Raw genomic sequence first — 13,463 nt, 5'->3', positions numbered from 1 at the left:
GTGGGATTGCTGGATCATACAGTAGTTTTATTTTTAGTTTTTTAAGGAACCTGCATACTGTTCTCCATAGTGGCTGTATCAATTTATATTCCCACAAACAGTGCAAGAGTGTTCCCTTTTCTCCACAACCTCTCCAGCATTTATTGTTTATAGATTTTTTGAAGATGGCCATTCTGACTCGTGTGAGGTGATACCTCACTGCAGCTTTGATTTACATTTCTCTAATGATTAGTGAGGTTGAGCACCCTTTCATGTGCTTGTTGCCAATCTGTATATCTTCTTTGGAGAAATGTCTATTTAGGTCTTCTGCCCATTTTTTGATTGGGTTTTTTGTTGTTCTGATATCAAGCTACATGAGCTGCCTGTAAATTTTGTAGGTAAATCCTTTGTCAGTTGTTTCCTTTGCAAATATTTTCCCCAACGCTGAGGGTTGTCTTTTGGTCTTGTTTATGGTTTCCTTTGCTGTGCATAAGCTTTTAAGTTTCATTAGGTCCCATTTGTTTATTTTTGTTTTTATTTCCATTTTTCTAGGAGGTGGTCAAAAAGGATCTTGCTGTGATTTATGTCATAGAGTGTTCTGCCTATGTTTTACTCTAAGCCTTTTATAGTGTCTGGCCTTACATTTACCTCTTTAATTGATTTTGAGTTTATTTTTGTGTACGGTGTTGGGGAGTGTTCTAATTACATTCTTTCACATGTAGCTGTCCAGTTTTCCCAGCACCACTTATTGAAGAGGCTGCCTTTTCTCCATTGTATATTCTTGCCTCCTTTATCAAAAATAAGGTGGCCATATGTGTGTGGCTTTATCTTTGGACTTTCTATCTTGTTCCATTGATCTATATTTCTGTTTTTGTGCCAGTACCATACTGTATTGATTACTGTAGCTTTGTAGTATAGTCTGAAGTCCAGGAGCTTGATTCCACCAGATCCATTTTTCTTTCTCAAGATTGCTTTTGCTCTTCGGGGTCTTTTGTGTCTCCAAACAAATTGTGAAATATTTTGTTCTAGTTCTGTGAAAAATGCCATTTGTAGTTTGATAGGGGATCGTTGTGTTTCATTGCCATTTGTTTCTAGGTATTTTTTGATTTCCTCTTTGATTTCTTCTGTGATCTCTTGGTTGTTTAGTAGTGCATTGTTTAGACTCCATGTGTTTTTATTTTTTACAGATTGTTTTCCTGTAATTGTTATCTAGTCTCATAGCGCTGTGATCAGCAAAGATAATTGATAAAATTTCAATTTTCTTAAATTTAGTGAGGCTTGATTTGTGACCCAAGATATGATCTACCCTGGAGAATGTTCCATGTGTACTTGAGAAGAAAGTGTATTCTGTTGTTTTCGGAGGGAATGTCCTATAAATATCAATTAAGTCCATCTTGTTTAATGTATCATTTAAAGCTTGTGTTTCCTTATTTATTTTCAATTTGGATGATCTGTCCATTGGTGAAAGTGGGGTGTTAAAATCCCCTACTATGATTGTGTTACTGTTGATTTCCACTTTTATGGCTGTTAGCATTTGACTTATGTATTGAGGTGCTCCTATGTTGGGTGCATAAATGTTTACAGTTTTTATATCTTCTTCTTGGATAGTAATGTCTTTATTTTAAAGTCTTCTTCTTGTAATAGTCTTTATTTTAAAGTCTATTTTGTCTGATAGGAGAATTGCTACTCCAGTTTTCTTTTGATTTCCATTTGCATGGAATATCGTTTTCCATCCACTCACTTTCAGTCTGTATGTGTCCCTAAGTCTGAAGTAGGTCTCTTGTAGACAGCATATATACGTGTCTTGTTTTTGTATCCTTTCAGCCAGTCTATGTCTTTTAGTTGCAGCATTTAATCCATTTACATTTAAGGTAATTATCAATATGTATGTTCCTATTACGATTTTCATAATTGTTTTGGGCTTGTTATTGTAGGTCTTTTCATTCTCTTGTGTTTCCTGCCTAGAGAAGTTCCTTTAGCATTTGTTGTAAAGCTGGTTTGGTGGTGCCGAATTCTCTTAGCTTTTGCTTGTCTGTAAAGGTTTTAATTTCTCTGTCGAATCTGAATGAGATCATTGCTGGGTAGAGTAATCTTGGTTGTAGGCTTTTCCCTTTCATCACTTTAAATATGTCCTGCCAGTCTCTTCTGGCTTGCAGAGTTTCTGCGGAAAGATCATCTGTTAACCTTATGGGGATTCCCTTGTATATCAATTGTTGTTTTTCCGTTGCTGCTTTTGATATTTTTTTTTTGTATTTAATTTTTGATACTTTGACACATATTAATGTGTCATGGCATGTTTTTCCTTGGTTTTATCCTGCTTGGGCCTCTCTGCACTTCCTGTACTTGATTGACTATCTCCTTTCCCATATTATGGAAGTTTTCAACTATAATCTCTTCAAATATTTTCTCAGTTCCTTTCTTTTTCTCTTCTTCTTCTGGGACCCCTATAATTCAAATGTTGTTGCACTTAATTTTGTCCCAGTTGTCTCTGAGACTGTCCTCAATTCTTTTCATTATTTTTTCTTTATTCTGCTCTGCAGTAGTTATTTCCACTATTTTATATTCCAGGTCACTTATCCGTTTTTCTGCCTCAGTTATTCTGCTATTGATTCCTTCTAGATAATTTTAAATTCCATTTATCATGTTGTTCATCATTGTTTGTCTGCTCTTTAGTTCTTCCAGGTCCTTGTTAGTCATTTCTTGTATTTTCTCCGTTCTATTTTCAAGATTTTGGATCATCTTTACTATCATTACTCTGAATTCTTTTTCATGTAGACTGCCTATTTCCTCTTCATTTGTTTGGTCTGGTGGGTTTTTACCTCACCCCTTCATCTGCTGTGTGTTAATCTGTCTTCTCATTTTGCTTAACTTACTGTGTTTGGGGTCTCCTTTTTTTCACAGGCTGCAGGTTCATAGTTCCCGTTGTTTTTGGTGTCTGCCCCCAGTGGCTAAGATTGTCTCAGTGGGTTGTGTAGGCTTCCTGGTAGAGGGGACTGGTACCTGTGTTCTGGTGGATGAGGCTGGGTCTTGTCTTTCTGTTAGGCAGGACCACCTTTGGTGGTGTGTTTTGGAGTGTTTGTGACCTTATTATGATTTTAGGCAGCCTGTCTGCCAATGGTTGGGGTTTTGCTCTTATCTTGCTCTTTGTTTGGCATAGGATGTCTAGCACTGTAGCTTGCTGGTCGTTGAGTGGAGCTGGGTCTTAGCATTCAGATGGAGATCTCTGGGAGAGCTTTTGCTGTTTGATATTATGTGGGGTCAGGAGGTCTTTCGTGGTCCAACGTCCTGAACTCAGCTCTCCCACCTCAGTGGCACAGGCCTGACATCCGGCCAGAGCACCAAGACCCTGTCAGCCTCAAGGTTCAGAAGAAAAGGGAGAAAAAAAGAATGAAAGAAAAAAATTAAAACAAAGTTATTAAAATAATTTTTTAATTATTAAAAATAAAATAAATTAAAAAGTAATTTAAAAAAAGAAAAAGAAAAGAAAGAAGGAAAGAAGAGAGGAACCAAACAAAAAGCAAATCCACCAATGATAACAAGCACTAAAAACTATACTAAGAAAAAAACAAAAGACAGACAGAACCCTAGGACAAAGGGTAAAAGCAAAACTATACAGACAAGATCACACAAAGAAGCCTACCCATACACACTTACAAACTGACCAAAAGGAAAAATAAATAAATAAATAAATATATACATATATTTATAAAAAAGGAAGAGAGGAACCAAATCAATAAACAAATGCACCAATGATAATAAACTCTAAATACTAAGGTAAGATAAACATAAAACCTGAAACAAATTAGATGCAGAAAGCAAACCCCATGTCTCCAATTGCTCCCAAAGTCCACCACTTCAATTTTGGGATGATTCGTTGTCTATTCAGGTATTCCATAGATGCAGGGTACATCAGGTTGATTGTGGAGATTTAATCTGCTGCTCCTAAGTCTGCTGGGAGAAATTTCCCTTTGTCTTCTTCGTTCGCACAACTCCTGGGGTTCAGCTTTGGATTTGGCCCTGCCTCTGCATGTAGGTCGCCTGAGGGCATCTTTTCTTCACTCAGATAGGATGCGGTTAAAGTAGCAGCTGATTAGGGGGCTCTGGCTCACTCAGGCCGGGGGGAGGGAGGGGTACGGAATGCAGGGTGAGGCTGCGGCGGCAGAGGCTGGCATGACGCTGCAACAGCCTGTGGTGGCAACATTTGTTCTCCTGGGGAAGTTGTCCCTGGATCACGGAACCCTGGCAATGGCGGGCTGCACAGGCTCCCAGGAGGGGAGGTGTGGCTAGTGACCTGTGCTTACACACAGGCTTCTTGGTGGCTGCAGCAGCAGCCTTAGCGTTTTATGCCAGTCTCTTGTGTCCTCACTGATTGCCGTGGCTCACGCCCTTCTCTGGAGCTCATTGAGGTGGTACTTTGAATCCCCTCTCCTTGTGCACCCTGAAACAATGGTCTCTTGCCTCTTAGGCAGTTCCAGACTTTTTCCCAGACTCCTTCCCTACTAGCTGTGGTGCACTAGCCCCCTTCAGGCTGTGTTCACCCAGCCAACCCTAGTCCCCTCACTGGGATCTGACCTCCAAAGCTGGAGCCTCAACTCCCAGCCCCCACCCACACTGGCGGGTGAGCAGACAAGCCTCTCTGGCTGGTGAGTGCTGGTCGGCACAGATTCCCTGTGCTCCACTTTGCCCCCTTCACCCCTGTTGCTGCTCTCTTCTCCAGGGCTCCGAAGTTCCCCCACCACCCGCCCCCCGTCTCTGCCAGTGAAGGGGCTTCCTAGTGTGTGGAAACTTTTTCTTCTTCACAGCTTCCTCCGAGAAGTGCAATTCCTGTCCTTATTCTTTTTTCTCTGTCTTTTTCTTTTTTCTTTTGCCCTACCCAGTTACATGGGGAGTTTCTTGCCTTTTGGGAAATCTGAGGTCTTCTGCCAGCGTTCAGTAGGTGTCCTGTAGGAGTTGTTCCACATGTAGATGTATTTCTGATGTATTTGTGGGGAGGAAGGTGATCTCCACATATTACTCCTCCACTATCTTGAAGGTGTCACTTACTTTGGGTTTTATTTGTTCTTCTTTTTGTAGCTCCATTAGGTGTAAGTTTAGGTTATATATTTGAAATTTTTCTTGTTTCCTGAAGTCAGTTTGTATTGCTATAACTTTCCCTCTTAGAACTTCTTTTGCTTCATCCCATAGGTTTGGGATCACGGTTGTGTATATAGATGATTTTACTACTTTTGTCTTTTAACTTCTATACTAATTTTGTGTGTGGACTATTTCCTACCTTTCCTGTATGTTTACCTTTACTGGTGAGGTTTTCATTTCATAATTTTCTTGTTTCTAGCTGTGGCCTTTTCTTTTTTACCTAGAGAAATTCATTTAACATTTGTTGTGGAGCTGGTTTAGTGATGGTGAACTCTTTTAGGTTTTGCTTGTCTCTAAATATTTTGATCTCTCCTTCAAATCTGAACAAGAGCAATGCTGGGTAGAGAATTCTTGGTTGTAGATTTTTCCCTTTCATCACTTAGATATATCATGCCACTCCCTTCTGTCTTGCAGACTTTCTGCTGAAAAGTTAGCTGATAGGCTTATGGGAGCTCCCTTGTATGTAACTTAGTATTTTTCCCTTGATGCTTTTAATATTCTCCCTTTATTTTTAATTTTTCCATTTTAGTTACAATGTGTCTTGCTGGGTTCCTCTCTGGTTTGATCTTGTATGTGACTCTGAGCTTCCTAGAGTTGCATGCTTGTTTCCTTTTCCAAGTTACAGAAGTTTCTGCTATTATGTCTTCAGTTATGTTCTCAGGCCCTTTCTGTCTCTCTTCTCCTTCTGGGACCCTTACAATGCAAATTCTAGTGCACTTGATGTTCTTCCAGGGGTCTTTTAAACTGTCCTCATTTCATTCTTTTTTTCTTTTTTGTCAGCATCAGTGATTTCCAATACTCTGTACTCTGGGTCCTTGATCTGCTCCTCTCTATCATTTAGTCTACTGTTGATTTCTTCTAGTGTATTTTTCATTTCAATTCTTGTTTTCTTCATCTCTGTTTGGTTGCTCTTTACATATTCCAACTCTTTGTTAAAAACTTCTAACTTCTTGCTCTGCGCATCCATTCTTCTCCCAAGTTTTTGATCATCTTTATGATCACTACCCTGAACTCTTTCTCAGGTAGATTGCCTATCTCTACTTCACTTAGCTCTTCTTCTAGGGTTTTGTCTTGTTCCTTCATTTTGAACATGTTCTTCTGTTGCCTTATTTTGCGTATGTTGCTGTTTTTATTTTTATGTATCTGATCGGGTGGTTACATTTCCCAAACTTGGAGAAGTGTCCTTCTATAGGAGATGTCCCATGAGTCCCAGTAGCACTCTCCCCTCTCATCACCAGAACTATATGCTCCAAGAATTTCTCCTATGAAGACTGCATGTGTCTTTCTTTTGTGACAGGCTGACCATGTGTGCAGTCTGGTAGGCTTGGTTGGCCTCCAGTCTGGTTAGTTGTCAGGCCCTGCCTCCTGTGGAGGCTGCTGGTTGCTGATTGGTGGGACCGTGTCACAAGGCAACTTGCTGCTGGACCCCAGGGGGCCCCAGGGCTATTGCTGGGTTACTGGTGGGCAAAGTCAGGGTCCAGGAGACCCTGGGACTATTGCCCACCCTCTGATGGGTGAATCCAGGTATGGGGTTAATGCCAGCCTACTGGTGGGGAAAGTCAGGTCCTAGGGTCTGGTTGTAGAGCCCAGGGTTCCCAGAAATGGTGTGGGATTGCTGGTGGGTGGGGCCAGTTCCTGACAGAGTTGGCTGTGGGGTCTGTGTTTTCCCAAAGCTTGTGTTGGCTTATTAGTAGATGGAGCCAGGGCCCAGCCAGTCCCAGGGAAATATCTGGCCTGCTTTGGTGGGCCAAGTCCATAGGCTATGGGGCTGCATTTTTCTTGCAGCTGTTATCTGCCCACTGGCTGGTGAAGCTGGGCTCAAGGCTAGAGAAGGCTCACTGGTGAACAAGACTGGGGTACGGCCAGTCCCAGGGCAGGGTCCAGCCTGCTGGTGGGTAGGCTGCAACTGCAGATTGCAGACCTGTGGTTTTCTTGTGGCTGGTGTCTGCCCCCTGGTGGGTAAAGCTAGGCCCAAGGCTAGAGCAGGATCCTTTGAGGGAGGGTCCAGGGCTCAGGGCATTCTGGGCCTTGAGCCTGCCCACTGGTGGGTAGGGAGCTGTATCCTGGGGTCTCTGGCTGGAGAGTTTTGGGGTCCCATGTCTAGTGCCTATGCACTGATGTGTGGGGTCAGGTCCTGCATCCTCTGGTGGGCAGGAATGTGTCCAGGGTTTGCAGTGTGTTCAGGGGGTCTTAAGGCAGCCTATCTGCTCATGGGTGAGGCTATGTCCATGCCAAGTTAATTGCTTGGCCTGAGGCATCCCAACACTGGTGCCTACAGGTTGGGGGGCAGGGCTGGGTTCTGGGGCTAATAACGTAGAGGGAGGATTTCAAAATGGTGCTTGCCAGCACCAGTGTCTACGTGGTAGAAGGAGCTCCTAAAAAGGGCTGTTGCTGGTGTCTATGTCCCCAGGTTGAGCTGCAGTTGCCTCCTGTCTCTCCTGGAGACTCCCTAAGATAATTAGGTAGGTCTGACCCAGGCTCCTATCAAAATTATTGCTTCTGCCCTGGGTCCCAGAGTGTGTGAGATTTTGTGTGCACCCTTTAAGAGTAAAGTCTCTATTTTCCCCAGCCCTCTGGGACTCCTGAAAGTAAGTCCCTCTGGCTTTTAAAGTCAAATGCTCTAGGGTCTCAAGTTCTTAGTGCAGGACTCCTGGGCTGGGGAGCCCAACCTGTGGCTCAGACCTCTCACTCCTTTGGGAGAACCTCTGCAATTTTAATTATTCTTCTTTTTGTGGATTTCCCAACCTGGGCTATGGGACTTGACTATGTCACGACTTCACCCCTCCTACCTGTCTAGATGTGGTTCTTTCTTTATATCTTTTGTTGTAGATCTTTTCTGGCAGGTTCCTTTCTTTTTCTTTGGTTGTTCTGCAAATAGTTGTGACTTTTGTGTGCCTGTGAGAGAAGGTGAGCTCAGGGTCTTTCTACTCCCCCATCGTGCCACCAACCTAAATTGTTTTTTAAATACCCAATTCAAATTTCATATCTTCTATAAAACCTTTGCTGATCACCCCAGCATGCATTTGTGCAACTTCCAAACTGACAAACTGTCCTTTTTATTTGGATTTCACATTCACTGACTTGTCATATTTCTTCCAGTGTTTTCTCAAACAGTCCTTTAAATGTTTCTATTGAGCTTTCATCCATTGGTCCTATCTGCCTCTTCCCTTCATTAATTTGTAAAACTCTAAGACAAGAGCTCTTATTTTATTAATAGTTGTATCCTGAAACATTCAGCATAAATCTTGCACATAGTAGAAACTCAATGATTATTTATTGATTTGATTTTTTAATAGCCTGATAATTTGCAAAGTTCCATATATTTTCATATAATTGGCCCATGCTATGCAGTCATTTTAAACAGTAAACCAATAGCGAACATAAGTCATTTGTAGCCTTCAAGTTCTTTTAAACTTTAACTTAATTTAAAATTTTAACCTTCTGTGTATTTGAAAGGGAGTAGACTTTGAAAGCCTTGCACCATTATTGATCTTTTGGACAGTCTCCTCTTTGTACTTTCTGGTTTCTTTTAGTCTTCATTGTTGCAGTGATTTCATCCTTAGACTTACATATGCATCATTGATTCATTCAACATCTCTGGTTCTTCTCCACTGAGGACTAAATAATTTTCCATCTGTCTCTTTCATATATAAGTTATTTTTCTATTTTAGTTAGAGATAAATGCAGACAAAAATGGATAGACTGATGCCATAGACATCACAACCCAGGGGATTTTACACTTGGCAAAACAGCTACAATCCATATGCCTATTTTGTACCTTTCTTCCCTGCCTTTGTACACCTAAAGCATAGCTGTAGTTCTACTACAAGGACCTAGGTGAAGGATTCTGAGAGGTTGGTGAAGGGAGGATGGAAAAGACAAGTGAGGAAAGAAACAAGTAAAGCAGAATTCAGGTAGCAATATGAAATGCAGTACTAGAAGGGAAAAGAGGAAACTTTTCTTTTTCATGTTGAATACTTCTCAGGCACTAGTTTGTTGGGTTTGTTTTAACATCTTTATTGGAGTATAATTGCTTTACAATAGTGTGTTAGTTTCTGCTTTATAACAAAGTGAATCAGTTATACATCTACATATGTTCCCATATCTCTTCCCTCTTGCATCTCCCTCCCTCCCACCCTCCTTATCTCACCCCTCTAGGTGGTCACAAAGCACTGAGCTGATCTCCCTGTGCTATGCGGCTGCTTCCCACTAGCTATCTATTTTATGTTTGGTAGTGTATATATGTCCATGCCACCTCTCACTTTGTCACAGCTTACCCTTCTCCCTCCCCATATCCTCAAGTCCATTCTCTAGTAGGTCTGTGTCTTTATTCCCGTCTTACCCCTAGGCTCTTCATGACCTTTTTTTTTTCTTAGATTCCATATATATGTGTTAGCATACGGTATTTGTTTTTCTCTTTCTGACTTTCTTCACTTTGTATGACAGACTCTAGGTCCATCCACCTCACTACAAATAACTCAATTTCATTTCTTTTTATGGCTAATATTCCATTGTATATATGTGTCAGGTACTAGTTTTATCTTTTTGTGATGTTCTCATTTTTAGGAAAGGAATTAAATGGGAGAAAACTTTATTCCTCCCTCTACCTACAGAGCAGAAGTTTTCTATTATAGGGAATTCCCTGGAGGTCAAGTGGTTAAGACTCAGTACTTTCACTGCCGTGGCCTGGGCTCCATCCCTGGTCAGGGAACTAAGATTCTGCAAGCCACACAATGTGCCAAAAAAAAAATAAGTTTTCTAATATAGCTTTTTCACTCAAAAATGAAGTCCCTTGTTTTCAAAAATGACCAATTTGTCTCTCCTGTAATTTTTTCCAGTTTCATTGAGGTATGATTGATGAATAAACATTGTATATATTTAGGTTGTACAATGTGATGCTTTTCTAAGGTGTACAACATATGATGATTTAATATACATATACACTGTTAAATGTTTACCACAATCAAGTTAATTAACACATCCATTACCACACATGGTTACCTTTGTTTAACATCACTAATCATCAGGGAAATGCAAATCAAAACCACAATGTGATACCACCTCACACGTGTTAGAATGGCTATTATCAAAAAGACAAGAGGGCTTCCCTGGTGGCGCAGTGGTTGAGAGTCTGCCTGCCTATGCAGGGGACACGGGTTCGTGCCCTGGTCTGGGACGATCCCACATGCCGCAGAGCGGCTGGGCCTGTGAGCCATGGCCGCTGAGCCTGTGCGTCCGGAGCCTGTGCTCCACAGCGGGAGAGGCCACAAAGGTGAGAGGCCCGCGTACCACAAAAAAAAAAAAAAAAAAAAGACAAGAGATAACAAATTCTGGTGAGGATGTGGAGAAAACGTAATCCTTGTACACTGTTGGGAATGTGAATTGGCACACCCATAGTGGAAAACAGTATAAACGTTTCTTTCCTGTCATTTAACTATTTATTGGTAGTCACTACACAGAAGTACACTAATACCAGTTCTCACAAGGGGCAATGATGATTTCCCTGGCTGATTCCTATTTATCCAGCAGTCCAGGCTCCACTCTGGCATCCTAGGACATAGGCTTGCCTGCAAAATGGCTCTTTAGACATTTTCTCCCTGAGTGGTGTATCTATAACAGCCTGTTCTCAGCTTCAAGTGTGCTGATCTTAATTTCTCAAATATACAGAAAACATGCTCTACCAGTTACGTGGCCTCAGACAAATCATTTCCCCTCTCTGGGCCTCAGAACTTCCATCTATAAAATGAAATGTTTAGACTAGATGAACACTAAAGTACCTTTAATTTCTATCAATCCTTCAGTCAATGGTGTTTGTTGGTATCAACTTTCTCCTTCTCCCTCTCACTCACACACACACACCCCAATCCTATTCTTTTATAAAGCTGACACAACATGGTAACAAGGAAAGAACAGCAGATTTGTCCTCAGAAGAGCTCAGTTCCTATCCTAGCTCTGCTATCAAGTAACCTTGGAATGATGACATCATATCATATATCTGTACTCAATTTTTCAATCTGTAAAAGAGATATTTCAGCTAAGTAGATTTCTAAAGGTATAATATTTCCCTTCTAGCTCTGAGGATCCTACGTCTCAACAGTGCAGCACTTTGCAAGCATCCTTCTGAAGTTCTTAGCTTGTTTATTGGAAAAAGCATTTTCTTGGTTACCCAGGCTCTCTCCAATTCCCTATATCCAATCAATAACTAAGTCTTCCCAAATATCTCTTGCAAACATCTCCTTCTCTCTATTCTCACATTTACTATCCAGCTTGAGTTTGTCCCTTGCACTGTTGCCAGAGTTATCTTTCTGGAGGACATCTTGGAACATGTTATTCTACTGCTTAAAATCCTTCAATGGCTCCCCATTGCCTCTAATAAAATGATTGCCTCTAATGCAATGATGTTCCCTCTGTCAACCAACATTCTCCCTATAGCAACACTTTTTGCTTGCTGGATTCTATGCATCTTTTAAGATTCAGCTCACATTCTTATTGCCTCCACGAAGCTTTCTCTGATTTCCCAAATATATAAAACATCTTCTGATGCTTTAATTCCACAGTTCTGCTTCTGAATCTCTTTAATGGTACTCATTATAGTCTACTATGTATCAACTCATTTATGCATATTGTACTGTCCCTCACTGGACAGCAATTTCTTTGAGACCAGGGTCCATGTTTTAGTCACTCCTGTTACTACTCTTACCTTTAGCACAGCATAGCTTGACACAGGGTCCTGCTGCTCTGCACATAATAAGCACACAAAGAAATTTAAAAGTAATGTAACTGACTCCAAACAAAGAACAGAGACAGTTTGAGTACAAATCTGTCCACCAGACCTGTCACAGAGTGGATGAATTATCCCAGCACTCAGAGGAAAGAAAATTTAGACATGCCAAGCCTATACAAAATCCAAGACCTGCATTGTGGGGTATTAAAAAGTAAGCTAATATACTGAGACCTCATGGGCAAGGAACTTTACAAATTCACAGGTCATCCAAAAAGTGAATAACAAAAGTGGAAAGTGAGTTTCACTCCCATCAAAATAAAGTAAGATGTCTCCTGACAGCTACCTTCTGATTGGTAAGGTCCAGAAGCATTTAATTACACCAGAAGCAAAACTGAACAATAAGCAATCAAGAGAATAGATACTAACCAAAAACTCAGCACCAGACTGACTTAATCATTTTACATTGGAACAAATTAGAATCACTATAAAATGAAGGCCCTCATCAGGCATCCTTGATTTTAGAAAAAGCAGTCAACATGTGCTTACCTGGTTGTTCGTTGGGACACAGTTGGCCTCAGGGCTGATTTGCATGCACAGAGGAATGAGAAGTGATGTTCCGATGATGGTTCCAGGAAGCACAGGGTCGAATAATAATCAGGGATCATTGCCCACTTGTAAAGAAATATATAAATATTTAGTGCACAAAAGAATTTCTCCAAATCCCAATATGGCCACATTAGTTGAAGGTAACAGCAAATAAAGCCATTCAAAGGCCACTGCTGCCTGGGGCCAAAACTGTGGAGTTGGGTGAATTAGTATTCATTGGCCATGCAATACTGTTTTCTATCCCTCTCTCTTTTTGTGCTCTCTGTCCATTTTCCATAGCTCCCCAAATGCTTTACGGCTTCACACTGTCTCATGGTGACCCAGGATCCCCTTCTGTGACCTTTTTCCCTAAGAGTGGGAGCCCTAGACTTCCCTCTTCTCCCTCTGAACTCAAAAGTTGTCCTGCTCTGTCTCCTTTTCACCACAGTACTCAGCTCTCAAATGGTTCCACGTACCTGAGAGTACACAATGAGACATTGAGAATTTACAACAGCATGAGTTAGTTAACTCTTCTAAGAAGATCAGTGCATTAACACAAAATAACAAAATCCAAAAATTTGAACTTCTAGTGATTATGGATTTTTCAAGCACAGCAGCAAGCTAGAAGAGTGATTTTTCCTCTTAAAACAAGAGAACTTAAAGACATGAGTCCCAGTGCTGGCTCTGCTGCTAGTACACAACATGGTTTTGTACAAGTCACTTAGTTTCTATGAGTGTCAGGTTTCCTCTCTGAAAATTGGAATGGATTATCTAGATTCTTTTTAGTTCTAATAATCTGTACTCAGTAAATCTCAGCACATTTACTACTCTACTTATTTTACCTCTGCATAAGGTTGGTCGTGGCTGTCACCAATCACACTAATAGAGAGAGAGAGAAGCCTGTATTTTCTATGTTCCATGTCACTGCTACCAAACATATTTGACTCAACTCAGTAGAACTAAATCTACTATAATGGACACTAAGTAAAAGATACTGGCTAAAGTGGTATGAGATTTCATCTTCACAATAGGCGGATATACC

Source organism: Phocoena sinus, chromosome X, assembly GCF_008692025.1.
Source record: "Phocoena sinus isolate mPhoSin1 chromosome X, mPhoSin1.pri, whole genome shotgun sequence".
Classification (NCBI taxonomy): Eukaryota; Metazoa; Chordata; class Mammalia; order Artiodactyla; family Phocoenidae; genus Phocoena; species Phocoena sinus.
This window is presented reverse-complemented; position numbering follows the sequence as displayed.